The following is a 20,369-nucleotide window of genomic DNA, read 5'->3' on the forward strand; positions in this document are numbered from 1 at the left end:
TTTTATCTTGACTAGGTCTTATTTCTCTAAGTTATAGGGTAAGCTCCTTGGGTAGATCTTTTTTTTTTTTTTTTTTTATTCAAATGTTCCCTATAGTCTCTTAAAGATAGCATGATTCTATACATATTTATGTAACAAGGCAATTTACTTAGAAAGTTCCCTGCTGCTTTGAATTTTTCTAACACAATCTCACCAGAAAATAATGAAGGTATATCTCTCCCATCAGTAAGAATAGACCAGAATTGGTTTTCTACACTTTTGGATCTGTCTCACCACTTCCACCTCTTGATGAAGAAAGAATACTTTTTTCTTTAGAGTCAAAGAGAATATGCCAGACAAGCTTTGGCTATCTTAAAGATAATGTTACAGAAGTTTGTATGTTAAAAAGATGTAGGCTGGGGTATCTTAAACAAGGCAAAAACCAGAATTTTGAAGAGGAATTGTCCAAACTCAAAATATCTCTAAGTCTGATAAAGAAAAATCCTTACATTTGAATTTTGGGAATTGGTGATGACAATCAATTGAGTGGTAGAGCCTTCAGTAGAAATGGCAGCAATTTTGGAAGTGCCATCAGTCCTTAGGAAAGAGGTCCTGTTTGAGGAACAGAGCTACCATCTCTGAGTAGGCCACATGAGCCTGGACATCAACAGTCATCCTCCTCCAATTTAGGACTCATATACGCTAAACATAGACTCCAAAGGGTGAGAAGGATGCTTCACCAATCTGAAATGGATCAAACTTAGTTTACAATATAAAAATATGTGTCATTTTTGCCTCTTGAGTATAGGAAATCAATCTCTAGTCATTATATTTGTTTTAATGTAATAATAAAAAAAAAACTAACATTTGTTGAAAACTCACTTTGAACTAGACACCATGTTGAGTTTATTCCCCAAATTTAGGAGTAAGACATTATTAAAATTATCCACACTGATAAAACCACAGCACAAGAAAGCACAGATTTTATATGTACAGATTTTGGTAGCAGAGATGTTATTTAAACTATGCCTCTAGAGTCCAGGATTTTATCTTCCTACTTCTCAATGGATGCAGAATCTCTCAGAAGATTCTCTGTAAGTATTATTGTTTGGGTTTGGATCCAGCATGAGTGCATGAACTGCTTTGACTGCTTTACTTTCATGAGAAAGAAATACAAGTGCAATTAGCCACCAAGTCTTAAGTCTCTCCCTACAGTAAGGAGCAAGGCGGAGCTGTTCAAGCTGGAAATTGAAGAAGATTCTCTATAAGTATTATTGTTTGGTTTTGGATCCAGCATGATTGCATGAACTGGTACCACTTGTTGAAAAGTGATTTTTGACCATAGAATAATGAGGATTATAAATCTAGCCCTCCTGCTGATATATTTATTAATTCAACAAAAATCTAAATGTTAGCCTTTCCCTATTTCCACCTTCTACTTCAATTTCAGATGTTTTCTTTTTTTTCTCATTTATAGCTGACTGTGATCCCTGGAGGTGACATGGTATGATGCAAAGAACATGAACCTTGGAATTAGACCAGCCTGGTTCTATTTCTGACTTTACCACTTGCAAACCATATGTCCTTGGGCTTAGTATTTAAAATGTTCAGATTTCATTTTCAGTAGAATGGAGACAATAATCTTTATTACCCAAGGTCATTTTGATGAATCAATGACATGACACACATAAAGTCCAGAGCCCATGGATGATACTCAATAATTGTGAGCTGCCTTTGTCCTGCTTTGACTGCTTTACTTTCATGACGAAGAAATACAAGTGCAATTAGCCACCAAGTCTTACGTCTCTCCCTACAGTAAGGAGCAAGGCAGAGCTGTTCAAGCTGGAAATTGAAGATTCCCTATCTCCCATATATGGAATTGCTTTAACTGAGTAATTAAGAAAGGACCTCAATTACATTTAAACACTTGTCTTGATACTTTAAATACTTGATTTAGTACTTTTGTATTGTAAAAGCAGTACCTTTGACGTTTTAATACTTGTGTGTAGGGCTGTTTCTTAGATTTAGAGTTTAATTGCTATTGAAGGCATGTTAGGGCCCATTACCCAGATTCTGTAGGTTTGTTTTTAATAGTCTCAAAATACCTTGACTCTTATTAACTTCCTTTGAAATAGAGATACTGACTTGTTTACATCACTGTCCAGCATTCTCTGTTTTGGGTACTGGCCAGACTTTTAAACTTTAAAAGCAATACGACCTTGAAGAGAGAGCTCTAAACCCGGAGCCATGACATTGGGGCTCTTACCTTGGCTCTGATACTCTCTGTCACCAAGACCTTGGACACATAGCTCTCTCAGCACCTCCAGGGAGGCACCATTTCTCATTCACTCTTCTCAGAGCCCAGCAGAGTAGAAAAAAAAACAACACAAAAAGGTGTTGAATCAATAAATATTTTAGTCAATTAGATAATTAATATAGGAATTATAGGCTAAAAAATTAGGTGCATGTTCAGTTGGCTATCTTGTCATGCTTTTAATCTGGACATGGTGTAGCAGATGAGAAGAAGCATGCTGTCAACAAAAGAACATCCAAACTGCTCTAGTGGATTTGTCTCAGTGCATAGAGCTTCTGCCTGTGGAAGGGTCCCGGTTTCTATTCTGATCAAGGGCACATGCCCTGGTGTGGGCTTGATCCCTAGTAGAGGGTATGCAAGAAGTAGCCAATCAATGACTCTCTCAATTGATGTTTTCTATCTCTATCTCTATCTCTATCTCTATCTCTATCTCTATCTCTATCTCTATCTCTATCTCTATCTATTTCCTTCTCCCCTTCTCTCTGAAATCAATAAAAATATATTTTTTAAAAATCTATCCTAAAGAAAAGTCATATAAGAGTTTATTTAGGCCAAACTAACAATTGCCAAGAAACAAAATCTCAGCAGATTGAGATATTGCTCTGGAGAATGGAGTTGCAGTTTATTTAATACATTAGAATCAAAGGAGGAGATGGGGTGGGTGGGGTTACACAAAATTCATTGGTGGTAGGTTAGGGAGGCTAGAGAAAGCAAAGCAGAGAAATCTCTTATATAAGATAAAAAGCAAAATAAATAAACACTTCTTTTTCATTGGTGGATACAGGATAGTTAATATTTACAGCAAATAAAGATGCTATGTGGGCAATAAGACAGCAATGTGGTCTCATGCTCTGGCACTGGCCATTATGTTTTGAGGGGTCTGAAAAGAAAATTACTCTGACATTTCAAAGTTATGTTATGTTAGATGCACAAAGACAATAGAGAATTTTAAAGTTAAAGATTGGTCCATGACTACCTATCATGACCCACTTTTAGTTAGTGAGTTTTATGTTCAGATTACCCTGTGTGCTTTCTTTGTTTGATAAGGCCCACCTGAATTCGTTTAGTATGTGGTTCCTTTTTCATCCACAATGCTAAATGTGCACATTTCTAACTTTAGTTTTTGACAATGAACTTTCAAGAAGTTTTCAAGCAACTCTCCCCAGTTTTTAAGAACTTCCTCTCAATAGTTTCTCTTCAACTAAATATCTCCAGTCTATAACAATCTACATCTACACCCTCATCCATTTTATTTATTTTCCTGTGAAAGAAATTTCATCAAGTTTTTAATTTGCTATTTCCTGAGAGTCTACAGCTCAAAACAATATACCCAAGCAACGTATTTTGGGGCAGCACATTCTGCTATCTTTCATGAACAACATTACAATTTTTGATATTATATTCCTCACATATTTCTTGCCATTTTTTCTAGTTTGAACATAAATGCAATAACTTTGCTCCATAACATTTAGAGTTTGTATTGTTGATTTTAAAATGTCAGTTCATTAATTTCTATAGTAAAAAACGGCACATTGCAAAGTATACTAATTTAGGGACATCTTTTTACTTACTCGTCAGATTTCTTTGGCCATGAGTGAAATATACCTAACCAAGCAGGTGAGGGGAAAGCCAAAATTCTCTACTGCAGAAATGATTTGCTTATCTTCAAGCATCAATAGGAGAAAACTCAGATACAATTCTATAAAGTTTTTTTTATAACTATTTGTATAAATAACTTAAATTCATTTCATATATAGAGGGATTTTAACAAGTAAACAATCCATGATTAGAAGTTCTTTCTATGTATGTTTGTATGTAATAACTAAATAGTTGCCTTTAACATAGGGTCAACTGGGCCTGTTCATTTTTACTTGAGAATTTAAATTTTCAATTTTGGAACAAAATAAAAAATGAGACCATGTGGAAAAGAAGGAACTTTGTAGTTATAGATTTAACTAATTATGAAGTCAATTTACACTTCTATTTTAAAAACTTGTTATATGTCTGCTTAAAACTATTGTTTATAAATGTTCTGTTATAGGCTTGTGGTTTTAATGATGTGAGTAAAGATAGTTTGCAAAAGTTGGAAACGAGTAAGGGTCAAACTTCGCCTAGAAAGAAACCATAAAACTGCATAACTAAATATTGAACCAGATTGAAGTGCTGCTGTTAAGAATTAAAAACTTGATGAAATTTCTTTCACAGGATTCAATACCTTTTTATGTAGTTTTTACTTTATTCTACTCTGCTGGGCTCTGAGAAGAGTGAATGAGAAATGGTGCCTCCATTTGACTCGCAAAAGAAATTTCAATTGTTGTACTGTTGATATTTGTCTCTGTTGACTAATGAGTTTGCCGACCACTGGGTAGGTCTGCAGCCTCTGAAATGTCTTCATACTGACAGCAACATCTTTTGAAACATTTATAGAGACACCAAATATCTACAGTACCTACTATTGGAAGGTCTTTTGTTTCCACCACCCATATATTCCATGGATTGTTCAAAACATATTCTGTGAAATTAAAGACATCCTATACATGTTATCCTGAATATTAAACTAGAATCTGGATAGAATATCAGAATGAATTTGGAACTTTTTAAAAATTTAGGCAACTCCTCAGACCTACTGAAACAAAGTTTTCCAAGGGGTGAAGAATTTGTATTTTTGTAAATATTTTTTATTGATTTCAGAGAGTAAGGGAAAGGGAGAGAGGTATTGAAACATCAATGATGAGAGAGGATAATTTATCAGCTGCCTTCTACATGCCTCCCGCTGGAGATCAAACTTGAAACCCAGGCATGTGCCCTTGACCAGAATCAAACCCAGGACCCTTTAATCTGCAGGCTGACACTCTATCTACTGAGCCAAACCAGCTAGGGCAAGAATTTGTATTTTTTATACGCCCCTGGAAATTCTGGGTGTTAGCAAGATTTGAGAATTCTAGATTTAAAGTTAAAGTATATTATTGTACTATTTGTCAAGAAGGTTTACTTAAAACTAACAGCAACAAAATGTTGGACAGCAATTCTAGTAGGGCTTCCAGCACTCTCACAATTAAAGTCACGCTGGGTCTCTCCTCTTTGTCAGACTCCATGAACCGCCTGTCTTTGGGCCTCTTCAGAGGCCTTCAGGAATATCCGAGATAAAGGCAAATTCCAGAATTGACTCAACCAAGAAGATGATGACTAAAGTGTTTGGAACTATATTAGTTAGACCATTAGAAAAGCGGTATTTTGTTCCAAGAAGAAGAATATCAATACATGAATAATGGGGAAATAAATATGAGCTGCCTCTATTTGAATATTATAACTACCTCACTTAAAAAACAAACAACAACAAAAAAAACCCTTTGCAACAGCAGGGATGGATCTGAAGGATATTGTACTAAGAGAAATAAGCCAGTCAAAGAAAGACAAGTATCATATAATTTCACTCATATGTGGAATCTAATGAACAAACTGAACTACCAAACAAAACAGAGAAGAGACAGAGTAGGCTGGGAGCTACCAGGGGGCAGTGGTGGTGGTGGAGAGATTGAGCAAAAAAAGAAAAAAAGAGAGAACAGTGTGGTGATTACAGGGGAATGGAGTAGAGATAGAGGTGAATGAAGATATCAGAAATGACAAATTATGATGGAAAATAAATAAATTGGTATGAAAATGCATTTTTAAAAATTGTTAGGGGCTAAATTTCGGAATACATAAAGTGTCTTTATAAATCAAATAGGAAAAGATGGGTAAATAAATTGAAAAATGGCTAGAAGATAATGAGTACTTCCAAGAAGACAAACTTCCAAAGGCCAAAAAAGTTATAATTAGGACAATTAGTAAATTAAAACCACAACGAGATACCATTAACCATTCACAAATTTGAGAAATATTAAGTCTAACAATATCATGAAGGTGTAGAGTAACAGGAAACCATATATAATCCTGGTGGGAGTGTTTCTTTATGCCATCTATTTGGAAAGCTGTAATTACCTAGCAAAATTGGAAATGTGTGTATTCTACAGTCCATTAATTTGTCTCCCAGTTACGTGTGCCAGAGAATATATTGCATGTTAGCACAAGGACACGTGTGTCTGGATGTTCACAGCTGCATTTATAATAGCAAAAAGTGGAGGCAACCTAATTGTTTATAAACTGGTTCAATAAATTTGTGACCTATTTGGCCACAACATGGGTGGACCTAGAGGGTATTATGCTAAGTTAAATGAGTCAGACAGAGAAAGAATACCATATAATTTCACTTATAGGCCGCCAAAGCAATGGAAATTCTGGGGGAGAAACTAGGTTCAAAAGTATGAAACCAGAGGCAACCTTGTGGAAAAAATATCCCAAATGTTTCACATATGGTGAAATTGTCCTCAACTTATCAACAATCCTAGAGTTTTCATGATATTACAGATAACACATTATAAAACTAAACATTTTCTTAAACTATCAATACATTTTTTAAATTTTTGATTAAACATGTGTAGGGGAGGAAAGCTTTTCCTTGACCCTCTGAGGTCCCTGGCTGGATATGAAAATTAAATTGACAAAGACAGATCAACAGGAGAAAAGTATCCAAATATATTTGGTAGAAGTTTTCTTTGGCATAGGAAACTTCATAAGGAAATGATGATCCAAAGAGACACTTAGATCCAAGTATTTTTTAAAATATATTTTATTGATTTTTTATAGAGAGATATGGAGAGGAATAGAGAGCTAGAAACATCAATGAGAGAGGAACATCAATCAGCTTCCTCCTGCACGCCCCCCCACTGGGGATGTGCCTGCAACCAATGTATATTCCCTTGACTGGAATCGAACCTGGAACCCTTCAGTCCGCAGACCAACGCTATATCCACTGAGCCAAACCAGTTTTGACAGATGCAAGTATTTTTATCCTAGGTGTGAAGAAGAGTGGCCAGGCATGTAGAAATACAGTAGATTAAAGGTATGAGGTAAATTCAATAAACTGGAAGAAACTTAGCAAGGCCTGTGTTTGCATTCTACGTGGTGTCCCTCTCACAGGAGGGTTTTATGACCCTCTTTCATAAGGAAGTCAGACTAACCTTTCTGCTTCTGCTGTTGTCTCAAACTCCTTCATCTTAAAATATTCAATATGCCGCAGTGCTATACTTTGTCCTGAACCCCATCACATGCTAGAGTTTAAAAGAAAAACGTATCTTTCTATTCTTACAATAGAAAATCATTTTCCACAATCATTGTCATTTGGAGAGGCACTCAAAGAGACAATGAAAACATGTGTGTGTGGGGGGGGGGGGGGCGGGGAATCTTAGAGATACGCCTGACAATTAAAAATACTGTAATTTTTGTTTCTTTCTGTAGTCTCTGTGAGCTTTTCAAAATGAATATTTTGTTTTATTTTCTCAGCTAAACAAATACTTATTTTCATACTTGATTTTATATTCTTAGGTTTGCTTTTTTTTTCTTTTTTCTTTTTAGATAGCACAAATGACATAAGGTTCAGGCCTATTTGTGCTGCCCAACCCCATCCTTCCTCATCACTTCTACTCAGTAACCCCTAACCCGGTGCCCATGGCACACACCACTCGCTACTCAATGTTTCCTTTTCCAAGAGATCTAGTGTCACACTCAGCCACCCTTGGCAATGTTGACCACAGTCACGCCAACACTGCTCATCAAACTTGGGGTTAGACTTCACCCCTGCAAAAACAGCTACAGAAAGCCCTCTTCCCACTTCCCCTTTGTCTGGAATCCCATTTCTCCACCAATTCCTGCCATAAGGGATTCGGGTTCCATTGCTATACTCACCAGAGCAAGGAAGTCCATAGAAACCCATTTCCCCTCCCTCCCCACCCCTCCACCCCCCACAGCTATCCTAAAAAGAGAGGGGAATCCCTTCTACCACAATCTGGAATTGGGGTTTTAAGAATTTGGAATGGAGAAAGTGATGTTCTCTGCAGCTGACTTGCTATGATCCATGGAATCATAAAAAAACATGAGAAAAATATTGCTTCATTATTTCCGTTACTGCCTGGTTTAAATGGTTTCCTGTGAACAAACCAACTGAGCCCTCCTCTCGGCATTGTTTTTTAGGTAAGCTGTGCTCTTGCATTACAATTAACTGGCTTAATAAGTGCTTGTTGAGACACTAACTATTGGTGCATTGAGTAAACAGTCATTTCTTTTCAGTTTGTGAAGCTAAAGCTCCCCTCCACTATGCCTGTAATTGCAGCTGGTTGCTGGGTAAGCCATCACACTGTCTATCACCTAGGTGTCACCATGGCTAATTAGTAAAATGAATCTACGTACATGGAATGTTCCGTCCCTGTGACACCTTCATTTCTATGCTAGAGTACAAAGTGGCCATTTACAAGATTCACTTAATTTCTGCAAGAAAGTTCAGAAGCTGTAAGAACTCTCATTCTCTCTTCATTGCTGTTGCTGATGGCGATCACCCACTGTTTTCCGTCTAATGTAGCCTTAATCTGAGAGTCAGTGCAGCGGCTCAGGGGAAGCTCCAGGCCTGGCCTAGCACCGGAGCCCTGGAGGGACAGAGCACAGCCCTCTGTGCTTTGCATGCATCTCCACTCGGGTCTTCTAAAGTCTCCTAGAGCCTCTGCAGTTCCTCGTGGCCCACTAGTTTTATTCAAGGAGGTGAAACTAAGCCTTAGGATAACACCTAGGCCAGCGCCACTCCAAATGTGCTCCTCAGACCAGTGTGGTCTACAAACTGCTGCCAGTCAAGGATACAGTCAATATAGAAATAGAACATCTGCATTAAAAAAAAAACAAACAAACAAAAAAAAACTTTTATAGTCACATGGTCAAGTCCAAGCACATAGTGAACTCACTTCATTAAACAGGGACTGCTCAGTTTGAGAAGTGTCAACTCACTTAGTGAGTTACATGTGAGGTACGCTGCAAACCGGCCATGCAAAATAAGACCTGGTCTGCAAGAGCTCAGAAGGGCAGAAACTATTATTTTAAAAGCTAGTTCTTCGTGATAAATAGTTTTAAAAGCTTTGGTGCATGCTATTAAGAATGGGCAGAGAAGTGGGAAATTTTTAATGAATTCAAGTGAGAAAGAACCTCTGTGGAGATTGTCCCAACTTCTGCAGGGTCCCGGAGTAATTTTCAGCTCTGCCGTGACCTACTTGAAATCAGTGCACTAGGGCCAAGGTGTGTCAGGGCACAGGCTGCATGATATTCCACTGTCAACCTCCTCTTCAGAGGCTGCGGAGAACGTCCTTCTAGCCAGCAGAGCAGAAAGAAACTTGTCCTGCGTTCAGCACTGATGACCAAAAGAAAAGCCACACAGGGACACCTAGTGGCAATGGGAAATCACCAGACTACTCAAAGGAGTCCAAGAATTTCCAAACTGCAGGCTGTGTAGGCTTTAGAATCATTTATTGAACTTTACCTCACACCCTCGCAAATGAGCCACTGCGCCTGAAGGCAGGCAGAGGTCAGAGTGACCTGCAGACCCTGAAATGGAACTGGAGACCCTGGCTGCTGGTTAGGCCACACCTGACAAGTCACTGTGAAGCCAGGGAAGCAGAGAGTGAAGGCAATAAATGCTTCAGGCCAGTGTGCTGGGGAGCAAACAGAGACAGGAGACCCTCATTTTATGGGCAATTACTTCAGTGCTCTCTTTCCAGTTGGCTGTAAAACAGAGCTGACCCTGGAGAGGTAGAAAAGATGCAGGGCTCTGAAATAAACGAAATACATTAAAAAACAGTCCTCCAAACTTGCTGATCTAAAAAATTAGCATCAGCAGAATTCTTAATGAGAGTTGCTTGTGAGCCTCACAGCAAGATGACCCAGCCAAATCAAAGCTAGCCACCCAGATTGATAAAACAAAGCCCTTAGAAGAAGCAAGCATCTCCTGGCCTTTGATGGTCAGACTGAAGCGGAAATGGAATCACTTTGCGGTAGGTTTTCACGGTCAGAAACAGACTCTTTCACAGGCAGACACATGTGCAAATAAATTAAATTAGGTCTAAATTAGCTGGTAAAACTCATAGTGGATTTTATTATGAGGAAAATATTGAAAGTCTATTACCACTGATTTTTGCCTCTTCCTCATTTAGCAAGGTCAAATTTTACATACTACAATTCATGCACTCTAATGTAGCTTTTTAAAAATTATCCAATTGATATCTCAAAGTCCTCCCTTCAACTCACCAATCCCCACCCATTTAATGACAAGAAAGCTCTTAAACCTGTCCATCCTGCTCACCAAACCTCTTCTCCGTTACAATTGCCCATTCCAGTTGAACGCATATTGCAATTCAAATTATTTATTCAAATAATTTATCTCTCCAAGTTTCTCCTCCTTTCCCAATTGAAATTCGGGCAAAAGAAGATTTCATACGAGGGATGTGGTCTCTAGACGTTGTGTTGTATTTCTCTCCTGGATTCTGCTTCCCTGTGCTGTACTGGGTTTCCTGCTCTCTGACCTCAGACTGTCCTGTCTAACTCTATTCTGAGAAGTCCACACTGGTGAAATCCACAGTCTGTTTCCCCAGCACCTTGAGTGTTTAATATTATCTCCCCCTTCCCACCCAACCCCTGTCTCCTCTTAAAGAACCTTTACCTCTACTACCCACCTCCACCCATAGTCTCTACAGTAGCCCTCACTAGAGTCATCCCTCATACAGGGATCTCTAGGACTGGTCTACCAGTTCTTAGCTATCTCTCTGGGAACATGTCAGAACTCCAGGAAACAATCTATGAGTGAGCCAGAGGAGGCTTAGAAGTCTTATCTCTGATTCTCTCTTTTACAAACCACATGAGACTCATAATCTAGAATAATAAAAGTGTAATATGCTAATTAGACTGGATGTCCTTCCAGATGAAGCCGGGGCTGCGAGGGAAGCCCGGGTCCCGGTTGCCAGAGGGAAGCCGGTACTGGCAGCTGGGGAAAGGAAGGCCTACTCTTGCATGAATATCATGCACCAGGCCTCTAGTCCTATATAATAAAAGCCTAATATGCAAATTGTCCCCTCGGGCAGTCATATGACCTGGAGACTGGAAGTTCAACCACTTGCTATGACATACACTGACCACCAACACAGACCACGGTGAGTGTTGGCGACGTGCTGCGACCCCTCACTGGCTACCTGGGGAAGGGAATGACAGGGATGGAGGTGCTGTGAGAATGCAAGGTGTCCGCCACGTTTTCTTTCTCTTCCTGCTACCCTCCCCCAGGATGCCAGGGCTCCTGCTCCAGGAAAGCCCCTCCTGCTCAGGTGCCGGGCACCCGCTTAGAGGCTGCCCTGCACCCACACTGCCTATTCCTGGTGAGCCTGGCTACAGCCACTGGGACCACAGGGGCCAGTCAGGTTCCCCATGGTTTCGTGCAGGAGCTGGTCTGTGAGGCCCACTGGGAGAGAGCACACTGCCAGACTGGCTCCTTGCAGCACTGCTGGGTGGTTCAGAAGTCCATGCTGTGTCCCAGCCTGTGGTGTCTGGTCACGCTCACAACATCTCCACGTGGGGACTTGGGCACAGTGACTCAGGCAGAGGGGGTACGTGGGTGTCCGGGGGCCCAGGTGCTTCCCAGGGACCAGAAGTCAGCTGGGACCTGCCCTTCCATGCAAGATGCTTGTGCTTTAATCACAGCTCAGGACTGTGTATAAATTCTGTGCACCAGGCCTCTAGTATTACATAAATAATAGTAAAGAGAATAGTATAACAATGCTCCATGTACCTTCACTTAGCTTTAGCAGTTCACAACCCATGACCAACCTTGTTTCCTTTGTATTGACAACTTTTTGTCTCTCACTATCCCATCCCTGAATTTTGCAATTATCTCAGACATCACATCATCTGTAAACATTTCAGAGATGTGTCTAAAAGATATTATTTTTGCATGTTAAATAACATTATCACACCTGAAAATGTTGAAAATATTTAATAGCAAATATTCTATCATCTTGGCATTTCTCCCAATTGTTTACCACTTTTCACTTTGCTTTTACTGTTTTTTGAATTATAATCCAAATGGCATCTAAACATTGAGAAATGAATAAATTTCTCAAATTTCTTTTAATCTATAGGTTCTCCCACTGTCTGCCTCTGTCATTTTTCTTTTACTCTTTTTTTTTTCTTCACTATAGGTTTCTTTTGTCTGAATTCTCACTTCATCTTCATGATTTATTTTCTATAAACTTATATTCAAAATTAGGGATGTATAGAGATCCATGTTGGCTTTTCTATCCAAACAACTTCATAGGTGGCATTGTATACCACCATCAGGAATAAGTAATCCCTGTTTATCTTCTTTTTGTGATGCTAACAGCCATTGTTGCTCTTTGCTTAGATCTATTAATTTATTAAGTATTGAAAAGATAAATCATTACTTCAATTTTAGCAGAAATACTTCTACAAAGAGACATTCTTCCTCAACAATGATTGGTTGTGCTGACATATAATTTGTATAAGAGAAGCAAAATAAAAGCTTGGTTCTTTCTCTTTTAAGTTTTCAAAAAGATCCCTAATATTCTTCAAAGAAGATTATATATATGATCTCCCATATATATTATGTATATATCATGTCTATACATACATACTAGTATATGTACATGTATATATTTTATGAACTCATGGATTTAAATATACTTGATGTCTTGCAATTTATTTCAACTATTATACTTACTGATATCCTATTCATCTTGTTTTTGATGCAAAAGTTTATTCACTTTGGCCCCAGAGTCCTTATGATAAGTTATATGCAAGGTTCATCTTACATTTCTTTGCATCTGGCTCCTACTTCTTTTTAGTGGATGTACATAAATAGAAAATATGATTGTTTTTGTTTTGTTTTGTTTCGTTTAAATAAGACTTATCATAAGTTCAAGCTAATACTTCTAATTCAAATTAGGAAAGATATGGTTTTTACTTTAGCTAATGTCATTTCTGTTTCTCTCCTGTCATGACCCAAATAGTAGTTTACAATGCCACCAATATAATTACTAATTTGCTTTATCCCAGGCTACATACACAATGGTCTTAGAGTATTATCAACACTACCACCGATTTTTTAATGACTGGAAAGTTGTTGTTTTTTAAGTTCATTTGACCCCATTAGGGATGTAGAATCAAATTCTGTGCCTTAAAAACATTTGTGATAATTCTTCTATGGGAGGTTATGCCATTAACAGACTGCACATTGAGGTTTCATTTTCTTTACTTTCGATGTTTGGTAATTGCTCTTTGTATTTAACTATTTTAAACTATTATGTAAAGTACTTACATTTCAAAGTTACATATTCCAAACAAGGTATTTAAAAAAATAGACTATATCTCTCTCTCTCCCCCTCTCTTCCTTCCTTCTTCTTATAGTTAATTATTTCTTTTTAACTCTGTGGTTTGTCCTTTTACTGATTTTTAAAATAGAAGTGCAAATATACACACATTCATATGTAAACACACACATGTGTGTATATATTCCTATATTTGGGAAATTACACAATAGCAAAATATAGAGACTTTTAAAATTCTTTTATATAGCTGCATAATAATCCATTATATGAGCACATTATAATTTATTCAACTATTCCCTATTGATGAATATTTAAATTGTTTGCAGGATTTTTGTCAGTATGAATGGTGCTCCTATGAATAGCCTTGATCACAAGTATTTTTATATTTTTGAATGGTGTAATTTTAGGATAAATTCCTAAAACGGGGGATCTATGTAAATTTTCTAGTTCATATTTTGAAAAGTATTTTAAAAGTTAACCTTAGAATTAAAATATAATCATTATTGTTTTGTTTTTGATAAAGGGTTTTGAATTAGTAGATATAAAATTTGTTTGTGGGACAGAGCAATGAGAAGTCATGATTTTCTTAGGGGAACCATATACTATTTCTCCATAAAATAGTAATAAATTTAAATCCATCAAAGAAACCAGAAGCAATTTTAAAGGCAATAACCATAACTATATTATATGCATGCAATATAAAATCACAACCATGAGCATAAATGTCCCAGGAAAAAACAAAGATGCTAAATTAGACCTCATCAGCTGTTTCCGAGTTTTTCATTCGGTTTCATTTGGCCATAGATTATTCTGCTTTCTGTTAGTGTACTACTTGGCTTTGGGTATGACGTGATTAAAAATTAATGGTTTTAACTACCATTTCTGAGAAGTGAGTGATTTAATAGTGTTACACTGGAAGTGTCATGATTTCTGTATATCTGCTCCAAGCAAAAGAGACTATTCCAGCAAAAGAGGCTTTAAAATTTCAATATCCATCATCATAACATCAAGATTGCTGATCTCAGGGAGAAAATTCCATTGCCAGATAGAGTATATAGAGAGTCAAGAAGCTGTGCTTTCATAGATGTCTATTAGCAATATCTTAATTTACATCTAACAATTGAGCAAATAATTAAAAGATTAGCAAATATTCCAGCATATACCATACCATAATAATTTGAAACGACAATAGATAATCTGAGGCAAATGCAAGAGGATCAATGTTGAAACAAAGTGGTTTTCTTGGTCACTTGAATTAAATTCTAGCAAGTTATTTAGTAAAAACAAACTAGAGAAGTTTCTGTACTTATTTGTCTCCTTTAACTTTATTGTACATCTCAGATATTGACAAACTTTTTGTAAAAGTTCAGATAGCAAATGTTTAGACTTTGTGAGCTAAGGGACAAAATCTATATAAGTACCTATATGTTATATAGGTACTTATATAGAATGAGGAAAAAACAAATCTCCACATTTTTATTGATGAAATTAAAAAAATAACAATAATAATAAAGCACAATTTTGCTTTTGTAATTCAGATCTACTAGTGAGAAGAAAGGAATTTTATTCAAAGGATAATGTTGCTTAATTGAGCTTCAAGGTTAGTGTTTCCAATCATCAAATCATTGCAAACTAGAGGCCTAGTGCATGAAAATTCATGCACTGGAGGGGGTTCCCTCAGCCCAGCCTGCCCCCTCTCATGGTCCAGGAGCCCTCAGGGGTGGGAGGCAACCCAGCTATCGGGGGAAGGTGACGCTTCCATTATACCTCTGCTGCTGCCACTGCTGGCAGCACAAGCCTTGGCCGGCCCTGGTTACCTGAGTCTCGGGTGGCCCTGGGCGACTGGGCAGCCGCCATCTGAGGCTTGCCTGTGTCTCCAGCCGGCCCAGGGTGGCTGGAGGACTGAGGGGACTGGGGGACTCTGGAGGCAGGCACACAGCAAGGCCAGGCCTTGCCACACTCCTGCCACCCCAACAGAGCTGAGGGGACTGGACACCACTATCTTGTGGCTGTGGGCACTGCCATCTTTGAGGGCATGGCAGTAAATTAGCATATTCCCTCCTTATTGGCTGTGGGCACTGCCATCTTTGAGGTTGTGGCAGTCCATTAGCATATTCCTTCCTTATTGGCTGTGGGTGTGATGGTGTGAGGGTCAATTAGCATATTCCTTCTTTATTAGATAGAATGTACATTAGTAAGAACCTCTTTCAGCGTGTGGGACAAACAAAAGTAGAGAACAGGCCAGATCTAGTCCATAAGCCACAGTGCACTGACCTCTGACCTAGATAATTTACATGTTGGTATTGACTCAGTCAGTTCAAAAATCCTTCTGCTTTCTTGACAAGCCCTAACTTAAAGACACCCCACTAAAATACAAACTGCAAGGTAGGGATTCATTTGTCAATTCATTGATGTATAGCAAGCAGCTGGCATATAGGAAGCCTTTTGTAAATATTTCTTTTATGAAGCAATTAATAAAATATTTTCTGTTATTTTATGTATAGACATTTGGGTTAGGTAAAACCTAACTAACTCTTAAAAATCAAAATTCTGGGAGTCCACAGTGAAAAAAAACACACAAGGAATCCTATTTCACTTACTTCTGGGCATTCCAGTTGTTTGTCCCACAAACAATCATGACTACTAGTGACTGGTCTACTCAAGTGAGAGCATGTTCCATGTTGAAAGACAATATAACAGAAAAAACATCTTAAAATAGGGGTAACTCAATGCATTTAATTTTTTTTTTACAATTGACCATTTGTTTTTGGTGACATCATATTGGTGATTCACAGAAAATTAATTTCAAAACCATTATCCTAAGACATTAGCCACAAAATGCTATTAAACTCACAACTTTAGCTTTGAACTCATTAATAGAAGCTACAATCTTTGTACTATTAATATCCCCACATCTTGTTACTCATATTTTATCACTGGAAAAGAGGAGACTTACACCTGCCTCCAGAACAAATAGAATTTTTAGAATCAGAGGATAGTTCAAATACTTTCCTAGTTCAATCTACTTTAAACATAATGAAAAGGAGAGAGCAAAAGTTGGTGGTTTGCCTGTGTGACTCATGTCAGTTAGTGGCAAAGCTCCCCTTAGACCAATTCTTAGTTTCCAGCTCCGACTATGTTGCCATGAAAGATGAGTTACAAAGAAAAGTGAATTACGTTCTACTTAGTTAGCAAGTTTATAGATTTAGTAGCTCAATGATTTAGCAAATCCCTTATTTTCATGATTAACACAGCCCCTAGAAAGATAATATATACAACTGTTTCAGCAAACACTAACAAAACTTTTACATTTGGGCCAGTAAGAATGTTGTCTGTTTTACATTCAATACGTCAATAGTCAGAAATTGATTAATTTTTATGAAACACTTGGTTGGGAGCAGGGTGCAGATGATTATTTCGAAAGAACAGACTGGGCACAGTTTGGGAACCAACTTGATTACAGAGGCACAAAGGCTATCCAAATATTTGTTCCTTGCCCCATCTGTCTCCCTAAGGCAGCACATTGCAAATGAGAGGGGGAAGGCCAAGTTCACACACCCAGTGTGGCATTTTTTAAATTTAGTTATAACTCTTGCTGCCATACTGATGATATAACATATTACCACTAATCAGATAAAATTATAACACACTAGAATGAATGCTGTTTTAATTGCATAACGTTGTAGATGCTTTACACGTGTCTGAATTAAACCTCATAACAACTATGTCAAGGAGCAGGTGCCAAGGATCGCAAGAATAGCCTAAATTCTTCATCTCTCCATGCATCCATGTCCTTGTGCCATGTGGCATTGCAGTTCTCACTAATGAGGTTGTCTATTTCCTAGCACTTTAATCCTGCAGTCATAAATATGCCTTCCTTTGGCCAATAGAATCTTAGTGGGTGTGATACATGCAGATTCTTCAGAAGGTACTTAGAGGGTTCCTTGTCCTTTCTTACTCTACCATGGCCATAACACGTGGAGGCTAGCCTGCTGGAGCCTAGTTAGCAAAGTTTTTCTGTAGAAGACCAAACAGCACATCTTTTTGGTTTGGTGGGCCATGTGGTCTCTACTGCAACAATTCAACTACTCAACCCTACCATCGTGACACAAAAGTAACCACATAAGATGTGAAAAGCAATGAACACAAGTGTGTTCCAATAAAATGTTATTCACGAAAACAGCCCGTGGGCAGGATGTGATTGATGAGCCACCGTTTTCTGACCCTTGGACTAGAGAATGAGACAGAGTTGAGTTGTGTCAGTCATACTAGTTGAGGTCCTTTGGAACCGGCCAAGCTCCAGTCAATTCCCAGCTAAGTGAGCCAGCCTCCAGAACTGCCTGGCCAACCTGTAGCTTCTAGCAGACACATGAGCAAACCCAGCCAATGTTAGCTCAACTTTGCAGAATCATTTGCAAAGCCACTGAGTCATGGGTGATTGCAAACAGTTATTAATGCAATTGCTCAAGTATTAATTTTGTCATTTTAGAACAAAAGATGGGGCTTAAGGAGGTTAAATACCTTGGTCATTCTCTCAGGCACAGGAAGTGTCAGAGCCAAGACTCCAAAACCCAGTGTTCTACTACACAAAACTGTTCCAGTCCTTTACTTTCCCCTTTACTTTAGGGGCGTTTGCTTACATAGAGGTGTAGGTATAGATAACTTAGGTTAATACGTGAAGAATTTTAGGCAGCTACATCTCACTCTCCACTGATTCCCCTCTTAGCTTTTAGCTATTAAGAGTCACGTCACCCTGGTTTAAAGTTTGGAATATTTTCTTTAAATTGCTACCGCACACCCCCTTGTGATGTATCATAGTCTATATTGTCCTGGTTCATATTTTCCAAAACTTCAGTAAAAGGAAATAACTTAAATGGCCCACTCTTGCGCACGGCTCCTCTCTCTCCATTTCACAGCTCCCATTTTATGCAGGGCTGTCAGGGCTTTCTGAATTAAATGTGACTTAGGGCCTGCGCTCGCTGACTGAGGAGGCTCCTAGGTCCTATAGCTCATCCACAATCTTGTACTTGAGCTGTCAAGCGTGAGAGATTGGTGCCAAATTCAACCCAACATAGCCCCTTCCCAGTAGTCTGCCTTCAACAACTCCTCCTTGTCAAACCCAACAGTTTACATAGGATATATAGTGAATAAAATGCCCTGAAAGATACGAATGTAGAGGTGCTTCCTCCGCTGATAGCAGGAACACCTATCAGCTTCCCACAGGGCTGACATTTCAGGCTGGCAGGGGAGAGATGATCATAGGATTTTTGTGCTGCTGTTTCTAAATGGATTGTAGAGACTCCCAAGGCAAATTGCCTCACTTCTCACCATCTGCCTCCAAGAAGAGGGGGTGTGATGCAACTAACTATGCAATTCAAAAAACTTTTTTTTCTTTTTTTTGGGGGGGAAGGGGGCGTATTTATAAAGTACAATCCTCAGGTGAATGGTTTATAGAATCCATGCAGAATTCCCTAGGCTTGAGTTGCTCTCTGCCTTAAAGTTTAATGTTTAAGGCACCAGAAACTTCATGCCCCTCTAACTGCCTGGAGAAATGTCGGGCTTCAGAGTCAGTAAATGTTAGTGGGAGGGTAGCTGTTGGATGAATATATATATATATATATATATATATATATATATACACTTATACATATATATATATATATATATATGTGTGTGTGTGTGTGTGTGTGTGTGTGTGTTGCATATATATATATGCAACAGAGATCCTATAATGACTCTGAGAGTTAACCTCCTAGCTGAACACAGCATCATCATGCCAAGTCACTAGCAGCCAGGTTAATAAGATCCAAGAGGTAGACGCTTTGTGTTTTAATATGGTAAAAGGAAGCATGTTTTAAGCCAAAGAGAGATTATACTCTGAGTGGTCAGATTATTATGATCTCTGAACGCATAATAATCTGGCCACTCAGTGTATATCCTATGTAATAAAAGGCTAATATGCAAATTGTACCCTCAACCAGTTCAACTAGCAGGCAGGCCAGCCAATTGCCCAATAATCATGCCAGGCTGGCTGGACCCCACCCATGCACAAATTCATGCACCAGGCCTCTCTATAATCTATATATACACACACACATACACACACACACACACCCTGAGTGGCCAGATTGTTATGTTATTATGCATTCAGAGATCATAATAATCTGGCCACTCAAGTGTATAGTCAGGGAAACAGTGAGTAAGAATATAAAAATAAGCATTGACTGTGTCTGTCTAAAGCACACACAATGGTGAGGGGGCTCCTGTTATTGTGATCTTGCCAGTCCATTTGCAAGACTCTTCCTAGTGTGGAGATGAATGCAGGGTGCTATAGACCAGTGTTTCCCAACCTTCTCTCATGATGAGAATCACCTGGTGGAGTTGTTAAAACACAGATTCCTGAATCCCAACTAAAAAGTGCTAAACTAGAATTTTTGAGAACATATAGGTAAAATTGCATACCTAACTTAGTGCTCTGTATATAACATCTGTCTTAGAGCACTAGTTAAGTATACAATTTTCCCTATATGTTCCCAAAAATTCTAGTTTAGCACTTCTTAGTTGGGATTCAGGAATCTGTGTTTTAACAACTCCACCAGGTGATTAGAGCACTAGTTAAGTATACAATTTTACCTATATGTTCCCAAAAATTCTAGTTTAGCACTTCTTAGTTGGGATTCAGGAATCTGTGTTTTAACAACTCCACCAGGTGATTCTCATCATGAGAGAAGGTTGGGAAACACTGCATAGACAATGGACTGTATTTTACTCACATTCATGAGATCACCTGCCGGAAACCAATCATTGTCTCACTAATAGAAAGAGGCTGGTCA

This window comes from Pipistrellus hanaki, assembly GCF_964339955.1.
Source record: "Pipistrellus hanaki genome assembly, chromosome: 3".
Taxonomy (NCBI): Eukaryota; Metazoa; Chordata; class Mammalia; order Chiroptera; family Vespertilionidae; genus Pipistrellus; species Pipistrellus hanaki.